This window comes from Cetorhinus maximus, chromosome 3 (genome assembly GCF_964194155.1).
Source record: "Cetorhinus maximus chromosome 3, sCetMax3.hap1.1, whole genome shotgun sequence".
NCBI classification, from domain to species: domain Eukaryota; kingdom Metazoa; phylum Chordata; class Chondrichthyes; order Lamniformes; family Cetorhinidae; genus Cetorhinus; species Cetorhinus maximus.
In genome coordinates this window covers 4,046,415-4,060,150 of record NC_135881.1, presented here as the reverse complement: position 1 = coordinate 4,060,150, position 13,736 = coordinate 4,046,415, and the positions used below count along the sequence as shown (strand labels likewise).

The window sequence follows — 13,736 nt, the reverse complement described above, 5'->3', positions numbered from 1 at the left end:
GGCGGGTATCGCTCCCCCTGATATAAGAAGAACGGTAGCTAGCAAGAAAGAGCGACTCCGTCAAACATCAGATGAGACGCACCCTCTACATGGTCATACACCTACACCCAGCTGCCTAAAATCAAGGAAGAGCTTCATGAACAGTGTTGTTCCATTACAATCAACCCCATCTGAAGCCCGCATCGCCTTGTGGAAAGACCGGCTCGCCAGTCTCGAACAACCCCCAGCGCTGGAAATTCTACCGGATGAAAGCCTTCCCCCAGGAGCTAAATGCAACTGAGCAACCTGGAAGTGCCTTAACAGACTTAGGACTGGTGTAGGTCATTCAAAGGTGTCACTAAGTAAATGAGGATATACAACCAGTCCGACAACTTGTGAATGTGGAACTAAGCCACAGACTATGCAACATCTCCTGCAATGCCTATCGCTAGAGGAACCCTGCACTGTTGCAGATCTTGCCAAATTCAACAACAAGGCGCAAAATTGTGTCCAGTTCTGGCTGGGCCATGTATAGACTGTCTGTGGACACGATAAGAAGACTGTAAGCAAACAGTCCATGTAAACCAATAGGTGACCTGTGGTCAGACACACCACACTCTGAAATCAAGATGCTGCTTCAAACAGATGCTATGGCTCTTTCATCAACCCACTCCAGACGCTTGTCTCACCGTGAGCCAACCAGTCTCGCTGAACTCCACCTTTCTCCCGAGGGTTTCCAATCTCAATGCCCAAAGAACTCGCTTTGGAATCTTCTCCCAAACGTCACTTTCTCTCTGACATCTTTGACAGGGATCCACTTACAGGGTTTCAATCTCTCCTTCTGATGTTCCTGTCCCCTGGATCACCACGTGCATTCAAGCTTTGCCTTCCACACACACTCTCTCGGATACTCAGCTGTGCCAACAGAACACCACTGCTCCACATGCCCATGGTAAGGAGTCATGAACCTTTCGCTGTCTCCTCTGATGATCTGGCTTCTCACAAGCCCACTTTGCCTTGAGCTTGCTTCCTGCAGCTTTCTCTGTAACTTGGAGCTTTTCCCTCTGCTCCTTGCTTTGGCTTCCACTGAACAGAATCTTGTTCCAGATTCCTGTCCTTGTCCTTTGACTTAACATAAAGGGCTTATTGTGACCTTTCTGTTTTTTCTTTAGGACCTACTCCCTGCAGTTCCCTCTCCCAGCAGACCACTGACAACTTGGTATCTCACTTGAGATCCAGAACTCGCTCGACATTCACTGTTGCTTTAACTTTTGAGAACTCATCTCAGATTCTTAGATTTATTTTCCGCAACAATCTGCTAGTATGTCAGCTAGAGAGACTTGCTCTGCTCCCTTCACCTGAGAGCATAATCACCAGCTGAACTCAAACTGCTTTCTATTTCTGTGTCTGTGGGCCCCCTGTTGCTAGGCAACAGCCCAGTTTTTCTACTTCAAGAGTCATAAAACCTCATTAGAATGCAGATATACAAACAAACCCACAGACTTGCAGGCAACATTCTTCTAAGTGAAACTAGACCCAGTTTTTTCCCTTTTAACCAACAAATAAAACCTATAACTTAAAGTTAAAACTATAGCTTATTCCAAACTCCCACAATTGCAACTTACTTAACTTTTGTTAGGAACTAGATACAGGTTATTGCGGAAAATTAAAGCTCATGGTGTAGGACCACACCTGGAGTATTGTGTACAGTACTGGTCTCCTTATTTAAGGTAAGGTGTAAATGCAGTAGAAGCAGTTCAGAGAAGGTTTATTAGACTAATACCAGGAATGGGCAGGTTGTCTTATGACGAAAGGTTGGACAGGCTAGACTTGTACCTGCTGGAGTTTAGAAGAGTAAGAGGCGACTTGATTGAAACATATGAGATCCTGAGGGGTCTTGACAGGGTGGATCTGGAGAGGATGTTTCCTCTTGTGGGAGAATCTCAAATTATGGGTCGTTGTTTAAAAATAAGGGGGTCACTCATTTTAGACAGATGAGAATTTTTCTCTGAGGGCCATAGGTCTTTGGAACTTTCTTCCTCAAAAGATGATGAAAGTAGAGTCTTTGAATATTTTTAAGGCCAAGCGAGGTAGATTCTTGACTAACAAGGGGGTGAAAGATTATCGGGGGGTTGGGGAGGAATATAGGGTTGAGATTACAATCAGATCAGCCATGATCTTATTGAATGGCGGAGCAGGATCGAGGGGCCGAGTGGCCTACTCCTCCTTCGCATGTTCGTATGTACCTGCATACTCGGCTTTTGCGATTCATGCACTAGGACACTCAGATCCCTCTGCATCTCAGAGCTTTGCAATCTCTCACCATTTAGATAATATGCTTATTTATTCTTCCTGCCAAAATGGACAATTACACATTTTCCCACATTATACCCCATTTGCCAGATCCTTGCCCACTCACTTAGCCTATCTATATCCCTTTGTAGCCTCCTTATGTCCTTTTCACAACTTACTTTCCTACAGGGATCGGTGCTGGGGTCTCATCTATTTACCATCTATATCAATGACTAGGATGAAGGGACGGAATCTATGGTTGCTAAATTTGTTGATGACACAAAGATAAGTAGGAAAATAAGTCACGAGGACATGAGAAGTCTGCAAAGGGATACAGATAGGTTCATTGAATGGGCAAAAATTTGGCAGATGGAGTATAATGTGGGAAAATGTGAACTTGATTACTTTGGCAGTCAGCAAAGAAGTCTTATCCAAATGCTGGAAGAGCTCTGCCGTACAGAAGGATCTGGGTCTCCTGGTGCATGAATTACAAAAAGTTAGAATGCAGGTACAGTAAGTGATTAGGAAGGCAAATGGGATGTTGTTGTTTATTGCAAGGGGAATGGAATATAAAAGTAGGGATGTTTTGCTACAGTTGTACAGGGTATTAGTGAGACCACATCAAGAGTACAGTGTGCAGTTTGGGTCTCCATACCTAACAATACGATTGCATTAGAAGCAGTTCAGAGAACATTCACTTGACTGATTTCCTTGGATAAAGAGGTTACCTTATGAGGAAATGTTGAGCTGGTTTGGCATCTATCTATTGCAGTTTAGAAGAATGAGAGGCCATTTTATTGAAATATATAAGATCCTGAGGGGACTAAATGGGGTGGATACTAAAAGGATGTTTCCACCTGTGGGAGAGACTAGAACTAGAGGGTGCTATTAAAAATAGGGGGTCTCCCGCTTAAGACAGATGAGGAGAAATTTTTTCGCGGTGGGTTGTTAGTCTGTGGAATTCTCTTCCTCAGTGAACAACAGAGACAGGGCCATTAAATTTTTTTCGGCTGAGTTAGACAGATTCTTCATTGACAAGGGAGTCATGAGTGTAGAGTCCACAATCAGATCAGCCCTGATCGTATCAAATGGTGGAGCAGGCTCAAAGAGCTGATAAGCCTACCCCTGAACCTAGTTTGTGTTCGTATGAATGAAATGTTGGCCTTTATTGGAGCGCAAGTGAAACATCCGATGTATAAAGTTCTGGTCGGTCTCCATTTTGAATAACTGTGCTCAGTTCTGGACACTGCCCCTCAGGAAGGATATAGTTTGGCTTTGGAGAGGGTGCAGCACAGATGCACCAGAATGATACCCGGGTTAAGTTATGAGGACAGATTGCAGAGTTGAGGTTTGTATTCCTTTGGGTTTAGAAAGTGTTAATGAAGGTGTTTAAAATAGTAATAGGATTCGATAGGACATAATCTTAAATTGCGTGCCAGGCTGCTCAGGGTGATGTCAGGAAACACTTCTTCACACACATGAGTGGAAATCTGGAACTCTTCCCCCAAAAGGCTGTGGATGCTGGGGGTTAATTGAAATTGAGTTTAGTGTGAAGATGTCAAGGATGTAGATCTAAGATGATAGATGGGGTTGAGGCACAGATCAGCTATGATCTAATAGAATGGTGAAACGGGCTTGAGGGGCTGAATGATCTCCGGTTCCCTTTCCTCAAGAATTGACACACTGATTCTGTGGCGATGTAGAGAATCTCCAGTGTGTCTCGAGGTTGTTCTTCCAGCTGGGTTGTGTTTGCAATATTTCAGCCGTGTTCTCCTGGGAAGGGATTAATTTTGATCCCGGCTGAAATTAATGGTGGGATAAGAGGTTATTTCTGACTTGGGGTGGGAATCTGGCCCGGATCCTTTGAGAGATCCCAAAGGTTATTTGGGGTAGTCCTGTGCTCTCTGGGGATAAATAAGCAGCCACTTGAGATTACTGTGCAATTCAGCAGTGAGCTTCTACATTGGAATCGAGCTTCCGTAGACAAAACTAGTTTTCAATTCAAATTTGTTTCTGTGTTTCAAATGGATCACATTGGGAATATCTGACTGTGTGTTCACACACATTGACCCAGTGGTTATGGAAATCCAGAGATGGTGAGTTTGAATTGGCCTGGGAAATTGAGTTAATTAAATCTGGTAATTGCAGGCACACAGCATAAATGCTGTAGGTAATATTTTGTTGAGTCATCAGTGAGAATCAGCAAGTTGTTTACGAATAATTTGCTTCCCGACTATTGGCAGCTTTCCCCATCCACAATATCAATTCACTTCACTTAACTTTGTTTACTGTAAATAAGAGACTAGGATAAACATTCCAACATGACAACAGTAACACCCACTATATTTATGTACTGGAGCCCTATAGAGGCTCTCCTGTATGGTCCAAGTCTCTATTGAGTGTCTGCAAAATGGGAAAAAATTGAATGCATTCGCAATTTGCACAGCTACACTTAACAAATTAATGATTCAAATCAGGGTCCTGCCTGCTCTCTCAGGTGGATTCCATGAAAGATTCCATGGTCACTATTTCGGAGAAGAGCAGGGGAGTTCTCCCTGGTGTCCTGTCAATAATTTACCTCTCAACCAACATCACGGGGAAAAAAATGAGGAGGAGGACGATGTGCAGGGGAGTGGAGTTATGGCCACAATCAGATCAGCTATGATCTTATCGAATGGCTGAGCAGGCTGGAGGGGCCGGATGGCTGCCTACTCCTTTTTCTTGTGTTCTTATCTCATTGTTGTTTGTTAGAGGAGAATCGGTGATTAGTGCTCAGTTATCAGAGTCCTGGCTGACTGTATTTACAGCCCCACCCCCACTTCCCCTCTCTGTATCAGGGTCCGGAGAACACTTTTAGCTCTTGCCTGTTCTTGCTGACATCAGATACCTCGCACCATCTGGCCCCTAAGGTTTAATTCATGTCGCTAAGCCATTGAGCAAGTTCAATCTTTTTGTAAAAACCTTTCTTGCACACCTGATCAACTTGTGCATTTTAAGATTTTTAAAAATTCATTCATGGGATGTGGCTAGGTCAGCATTTATTGCCCATCCCTAATTGCCCATTTTCAGAGGATATTCAAGAGTCAACCATGTTGCTGTGGGTCTGGAGTCATATGCTAAAACAGCTAAGGACAGCAGATTTCCATCCCTAAAGGACATTAGTGAACCAGATGGGTTTTTACGACAATCGACAGTGGTTTTGTGGTCATCATTAGACTTTTAATTCCAGATTTTTATTGAATTCAAATTTCACATCTGCCGTGGTGGGATTTGAACCCAGGTCCAAAGAGCATTACCCTGGGTAATACTTGGGTCTCTGGAATACCAGTCCAGTGATAATACCACTATGCCACCACCTCCTCAAGATGGTACCTGATGGACCTTCACTGGAAAGTGGTCAAGGTTTCTGGTGTTGAGCCAGCTCCTTTAAAATTGTGTAACTTTCCTAGGGAGTCCTGGTGTGAGGTCCCAGGTCAGCAACACAGTTTAGCTCGCATCAGAAAGCTTTTGAGCTATGGGACGTGGACTAATTGGATCGGCCTGTGAAAGAATCAACATAGACATGATGCGCCAAATGGCCTCCTCCTGTGCTGTTAGATTCTATACAGAAAATACCACGAAGCACATTAAGATTGCACTTTCCGTTAGCTGTCACTGGGAGGGTTGCACGTTGAACACAGGGCGACTCTCGAGTGCAATCTTAATGTGCTTCATGGTATTTTCTATATAAAATCTTACAGCACAGGAGGCCATTTGGCGCATCATAGAACCATAGAAAAGTTACAGCATAGAAGGAGGCCATTCGGCCCATCTTTTCCATGCCAGCACGCGGACACCCAGGTGCCCTTTCTAATCCCACCTTCCTGCACCCGGCCCATAGCCCTGCAGCTTACAGCACTTAAGGTGCAGATCTAGGTACTTTTTAAAAGAGTTTAGAGTTTCTGCCTCTACCACCAACTTGGGCAGCGAATTCTAGACACCCGCTACCCTCTGCGTAAAAAAGTTCTTCCTCATGTCCATGAATCCATGAATTACATATTACTCATGAATCCTCCATCTTAGGAGACAGAATGAACCTTGATATTAGCTTACATTACCATTCTCATTATATTGTGATTTGAGCCTCAACTTTATTAAATTACACAAAAAGTATTTTAAAATCATATAACTTTAAATCAATGCATCAAATTCATCAGTTCTTTCTGAACACTATGAGTAATGTGTACAAGGAAATTACATGTACATATTCTTACTAGATATTAATCCCAATGTTTCAACCATCATATTTAACAATGTTAAAAAGGTCTACACTATTGAAGTTCTTACAAAGACTACGAAACTAGTTAGGAAGATTTAAAGTAGTTAATTACTGAGCTATGGAAGGATATATCAGGCAAACAGGCAGAATGCCTCTCCGACTGTTTAAAAGTGCTCATGTGCTGCCTACAAATGAACATTTAAAACCTAGCAGTCATCTTCATACTTTTCATTCATTTGAATTGCCTCAATAAGTACATCACATTCTTCTCCTGATGAAAATCGTTCTACAGGAGCCAGTTATAGTTTTACAATTGAGAAATAGGTGATGGACTGCAGTTTCTCCACAACTGCCTCATGATGGCCTAACCAGAAGATTTTGTTTTACGCAAAGTGCACAAAAGTGAACTCAGATTACTGATAGCGCATCATAGTGCTTCAAGCCAAGTTAGAATCATAGAGCCATAACGGCTTGTGTGAAAATACACAAATCTTGTGTGTGCAGCTTGAATTCATCACATTCAAAAGGAATTCCTTTAACAAACTGATAACATCTTTATTTTCTTTAGACCAACAACAGCCTGTATACAGTACAAAAACACAATACAATCAATTCAAGTGAAGCACAGCCACATACCTGGTCCAAGTGTAATTCTGATCCAAGCACTGAATTCTAAACGCATTAAATCACTTTCCGTCTCCCAAATAAACAGAATACCAACTCCAAGCATAAATTTTTGAATGTATCATCCTGGTCAAAGCATAATATTTCCTCAATTATATCCGTTTTCAGTGCTCAGCACTCTGTATACTGTCAATCCATTTCCAATTTTCATCTAAACACAACACGTTAGTAATTCAATGAAAACCACGTTAGCACCTTCCTGAATAAAGTTCTTTTGTCAATTAAGTGTGAATGTGAGATGATGCGATTAATATTAAATGCACAATGAATGAATGAAAGGCCTGTGGTAAAAATACTACAACTGGATCATGCAGTCTATAGAAATCTTATGACATTAATTTTTGGCAAACTAGTGTTAAGACTATCTGTATATTTTTAAAGTGACACTGAACATAGGCAATGAACTAAAATTTACGCAACCAGAATTGACTTAACTTAAGCTGCATCAGAAAATAATGGACACATTTACTACCAAACCCAATGTGCTATACCAATTTATATTAAGCAGGCCAAATCAGTAGTTTAGGAATAGGCACAGGAAAAGCAAAATAAAAATTAAGTGGGATGAGGATATGCAAGAACAAGCATCAGACTGGTCATTTCACAAGTAAAAGTGCAACACTAAATAAGATGCATGACCACAAACGGCTTTAAATAATTAAAAACAGTGCTTGAAAAAAAAAAGTTTCAATAAAAGCACAAAAACACAACCATGCATACATGGACAACTATCAAAAACTCTATCAACACAATTACTGGAGTAAAGGGAGGATGCCCAGCTGCGCACTGACTTGGTAAAACAATAATGAACAGCGCCACAGAATGCTTTACTATCTGTGAACGCAACTTGAAAGCACGCAAGAGTGCCCTTTGAAATCCAAGTGAAGCTCATACACTACTGAGCTGGAAGAACCATATACATTTTACTTTATGTTCAGAAACAGACTCTTCATGGATCTCAGCGGCTGTGTAGCTCAGTGAGTCAGCTGCTTGCATGTGGAGCAGCACAAGGAGCTTAAACTATTCACGGTTCCTCTCTCCCCAAAACCCTGTGCTCTTATGCTATAATCACCATGGTGCCTCATCCCTACAATGTGGTGAATGTGAACACCACAGCAGCAAACATTTCAACATAAGTAAACAGCTCCACACAATGATTATCAGGCTGCAACATTCAGATGATCAGCAGATGCAAAGTGAAAGGGATGGTATGCAGTTAGGAACTATTTGCACTCAAATTCTGAAACTCTCCAAGTTAGCAGAGTAGCCAAGATCAAACGAATGTAACTCGTATACAATAAAATGAAATGCGTATGTCTATGTTGATTCTTTCACAGACTGATCCAATTGGCCCCACCCCTATTCCTCCCCCAGATTCCCACAAAATTTTCTTTACTAATCTTTATCCAATTCATTTTGGAAGTTGTTATTGCATCTACTTTCACTGTCTTTTCAGGCAGCGTGTTCCAGATCACAGCATCACACTCTTTAAAAATAAAGATTTCTCATCTGCGCCTCCAGTTACGTTATATTAGTTTTCGTCAAACTCCTGCAGATATTGACTCTTGCACAAAGGTTACATGGCCTCCAGACCTACAGTGAGAGGCGAAGGGAGCAGCATGTGAGGAGGGGGAGGGAGAGGGGGGAAGCTGGGGGAGGATTGTTGTGGGGAGAGGCACTGGGGGAGGGGGAGTGGGGAGAGGCACTGGGGGCGGTGGGGAATGGCATGTGGGGAGTAACGTTGTGGGAGGTGGGGAGTGGTGCTGCGGGAGGTAGGGAGTGGCGCTTCGGCGGGGGGGTGGTGGGGGTGGGAGTGGGCTACATTTGAACTGGGCTTGGACCAGTGTCCTGACCAATCGTATAACAAGGTCTGTGGACAGGACTTTAAACTAACAGGAGTGGGGAGGAGGGTTTGGGTGAAGGAAGATTAGAAATCCAAAGGAAAAAGTTGAGGCATCGCAAGAGTAGAGTAATGTGAGTAGTGACAAGCAAAATGGGACAGGAATGGACAGGGAGTTTAAGAAAATTTGCACATCTAAGAACAAGTAAGGACATTGCAGGGAATGGAAGTAAAAAAAAATGAAATTACAGTTTCTTTATCTGAATGTACAAAGTATCTGCAATAAAATAGATGAACTAGTGGCACAAGTTATCTCAAGGTGATCAAAGTTGGGAAATAAATATTCCAATACACACACGATTTTGGAAAGACAGACAAAGGGGCAAAGGAGGTGGAATAGCCCTGATAGTAAAGGATGACATGAGGACTTTAGAGAGAAAGGATCTGGCCTCAGAAGATCATGAAGAAACAGTATGGGTAGAGATTAGAAATAGCAAGAGTTAGAAAACACTGGTGGGAGTAGTTTATAGTCCCACTAACAGTAGTTAGGCGGAGGGCCATGTTAGTGGGGTGGTGAAAAAGGCATATGGGACACTTGCCTTTATCAATCGAGGCGTGGATTACAAAAGTAGGGAGGTCATGTTGGAGTCGTATAGAACCTTGGTGAGGCCACAGCTGGAGTACTGTGTGCAGTTCTGGTCACATTATAGGAAGGATGTGATTGCACTGGAGGGGGTGCAGAGGAGATTCACCAGGATATTGCCTGGGATGAAACATTTAAGTTATGAAGAGAGGTTGGATAGACTTGGGTTGTTTTTGTTGGAGCAGAGAAGACTGAGGGGCGACCTGATCGAGGTGCACAAGATTATGAGGGGCATGGACAGGGTGGATAGGGAGCAGCTGTTCCCCTTAGTTGAAGGGTCAGTCACAAGGAGGCATAAGTTCAAGGTGAGGGGCAGGAGGTTATGGGGGGATGTGAGGAAAAACTTTTTTACCCAGAGGGTGGTGACGGTCTGGAATGCACTGCTTGGGAGGGTGGTGGAGGCGGGTTGCCTCACATCCTTTGAAAAGTACCTGGATGAGCACTTGGCATGTCATAACATTCAAGGCTATGGGCCAAGTGCTGGTAAAGGGGATTAGGTAGGTAGGTCAGGTGTTTCTCACGTGTCGGTGCAGACTCAGGCAGAAGGGCCTCTTCTGCACTGTGATTCTGTGATAGTCTTAGTGTGAAAGGGGATGGAATTCTTAAAGTACATCCGGGAGAGCTTTTTGAGCCAGCACATAGTAAGTCCTACAAGAGAAAGGGCGGTACTGGACCTAATCTTAGGGAATGAAGCCGGGCAAGTGGTAGAAGTGTCAGTGGGGGAGCATTTCGGGGATAGTGGCCATAACTCTGTAAGGTTTAAGGTTGTTATGGGAAAGGACAAAGATGGACCGGAAATAAAGGTCCTGAATTGGGGACGGCCGATTTCAATATAAGACGAGACAGGACCTGGCCAAAGTGGACTGGGAGCAGCTACTTGTAAGAAAGTCTACATAAAACCAGTGGGGTATCACACAAAAAGGAAATAGTGAGAGTTCAGGGCCACCATGTTCCCTAAAGCTGAAGGGTAGGACTAACAAGTCCAGGGAACCCTGGATGTCAAGGGATATAGAGGATTGGATAAGGGAAAAAAAAGGAGGCTTATGGCAGATACAGAGGGTTGAAAGTAGCAGAAGCCCGAGAGGAGCATAGAATGTGTAGGGGGTGTACTTAAAAAAAAAAAGTAATTAGGAGAGCGAAGCGGAGGCATAAAAAATCACTGGCGGGCGAGCTAAAGGAAAATCCCAAGGCATTTCATAAATATATTTAGGGCAAGAGGATAACCAGGGAAAGAGAGGGACCAAAGTAGCAATCTGTGCGTGGAGTCAGAGGATATAGGTGAGGTTTTAAATGATTACTTTTCATCGGTGTTCACTATGGAGAAGGACAATGTAGGTGTAGAACTCAGGGGGGGGGACTGTGATATACTTGAACAAATTAGCATTGAAAGGGAGGAGGTGTTAGCGGGCTCAAAAGTGGATAAATCCCCAGGCCCAGATGAGATGTATCCCAGGCTGCTATGTGAGGCAAGGGAGGAGATTGTCGGGGCTCTGACACTCTGCCACAGGAGAGGTGCCAGAGGACTGGAGGACAGTGAATGTGGCAACCATTGTTCAAGGAGGATAGTAGGTATAAACCAAGTATAGTTACAGGCCAGTGAGTCTAACATCAGTGGTAGGGAAACTATTGGAAAAAATTCTGAAGGACAGGATTAATCTCCAATTGGAGAGGCAGGGATTAATCAGGGATAGTCAGCATGTCTTTGTCAGGGGGAGACCATGTCTAACAAATTTGATTGAATTTTTCGAGGAGGTGACAGTTGTGTAGATGAGGATAGTGCAGTTGATGTAGTCTACATAGACTTCAGTAAGGCTTTTGACAAGGTACCATATGGGAGAATGGTCAAGAAGGTAAGAGCCCATGGGATCCAGGGCAATTTGTCAAATTGGATCCAAAATTGGCTTAATGGCAGGAGACAGAGGGTGATGATTGTGTTTTTCAGATTGGAAGCCTGTGATGAGTGATTTACCGCAGGGATCGGTGCTGGGACCCTTGCTGTTTGTAGTGTACATTAATTATTTAGATGTGAATATAGGAGGTATGATTGTAAGTTCGCAGATGACACGAAAATTGGTGGTGTCGTAAGTAGTGAGGGGGAAAGCCTTAGAGTACAGGACGATATAGATAGGCTGGTAAGATGTGCAGAGCAGTGGCAAATGGAATTTAATCCTGAGAAGTGTGAGGTGATGCACTTTGGGAGGACTAACATGGCAAGGGAATACACAATGAATGGTAGGACCCTAGGAAGTATAGAGGATCAGAGGGACCTTGATGTGCATGTCCACCAGTCCCTTAAGGTAGCGGGACAGGTAGATAAGGTGTTTAAAAAGGCATATGGGATACTTGCCTTTATTAGCCGAGCCATAGAATATTTTTTTTTTTGCAAAAATATACTTTATTCATAAAATATCTTCAATCACATTCCAAACCATTTCAAAAACACCATTACAAGGGTACAATCCAGGTTAAACTTTTACAAAATGTATCACCAGGTGCATCAGTACAAACAATATTACAATCATTTACAGCCTTTCATTTTGAGCTGTACAGCCCGAGGGGCTCTAAACAGTTCCCAGTCTCTCGGTGCGCTGTGGCAGAAAGGTCTTAGACAGCGACCCTTCCCCATTGCGCCTTTGCGGCAGCTGCCCCAAGCTTTAGTGCGTCCCTCAGCACGTAGTCCTGGACTTTGGATTGTGCCAGTCCGCAACAGTCGGTCGGGGACAACTCTTTGTGCTGGAAGACCAACAAGTTTCGGGCAGACCAAAGCGCGTCTTTCACCGAGTTGATGATCCTCCAGCTGCAGTTGATGTTTGTCTCAGTGTGTGTCCCTGGGAACAGCCCGTAGAGCACAGAGTCCTGTGTCACAGAACTGCTCGGGATGAACCTCGACAGCAACCACTGCATCTCTCTCCAGACTTTCTTTGCAAAGGCACAATCCACAAGGAGGTGAACAACGGTCTCTTCCCCACCACAGCCACCTCGAGGGCAACGTGCAGAGGGGGTGAGACTCCTGGCGTGTAGGAAGGATCTGACGGGGAGGGCCTTTCTCACCACCAGCCAAGCTACGTCTTGGTGCTTGTTGGAAAGTTCTGGCGATGAGGCATTCTGCCAAATGACTTTGACAGTCTGCTCGGGGAACCATCCCACAGGGTCCACCCTCTCCTTTTCCCTCAGGGCCTCTAGGACGTTACGTGCTGACCACTGCCTGATGGACTCGTGGTCAGCAGGGAGGTTATGTTGGAGCTATATAAAACGCTAGTTAGGCCACAGCAGGAGTACTGTGTGTAGTTCTGGTCACCACACTATAGGAAGAATGTGATTGCACTGGGGAGGGTGCAGAGGAGATTCACCAGGATGTTGCCTGGGCTGGAGAATTTCAGCTATGAAGAGAGACTGGATAGGCTGGGGTTGTTTTCCTCAGAGCAGAGAAGGCTGAGGGGCGCCTGATAGAGGTATGCAAAATTATGAGTGGCATAGATAGGGTAGAGAGGAAGAAACTTTTCCCCTTAGCAGAGGTGTCAATAACCAGGGGGCATAGATTTAAGGTAAGGGGCAGGAGGTTTAGAGGGGATTTGAGGAAAGATTTTTTTCACCCTGAGGGTGGTTGGAATCTGGAACATACTGCCTGAGGAGGTGGTAGAAGCAGGAACGCTCACAACATTTAAGAAGTATTTAGATGAGCACTTGAAACGTCATAGCATACAGGGCTATGGGCCAAGTGCTGGAAAATGGGTTTAGAATAGATAGGTGCTTGATGGCCAGCACGGACACGATGGGCCGAAGGGTCTGTTTCTGTGCTGTGTAACTCTACGACTCTCTTTCTTTATCTGGATTTATTCTGTCACCATAAATTTAATTTTAATTTTAAATTGGTTGCTAATTGCACTAATCCTGGTTGATGAAGAGTTTGCATTCTCCTGCAATATAGGGATGATTAGTGAAATGATTAAGTGAATGCCAAGTGGGCTTGTATTGAATACTGCAGAGTGGAGTGTCAGACCAGTGGGTGCAGGAGTCACCGAGAGCCGCAACTAAGTGTC

At 43.9% G+C, this 13,736-nt stretch overlaps 1 protein-coding gene across 1 annotated transcript in view; it reads left to right on the top strand.

Annotated features, from left to right (window-relative positions):
• Positions 1–13,736, top strand: part of LOC144675342 (casein kinase II subunit alpha) — a 101,952-nt gene that overhangs the window by 16,970 nt on the left and 71,246 nt on the right. The gene's annotated exons all lie outside the window — the stretch shown is intronic.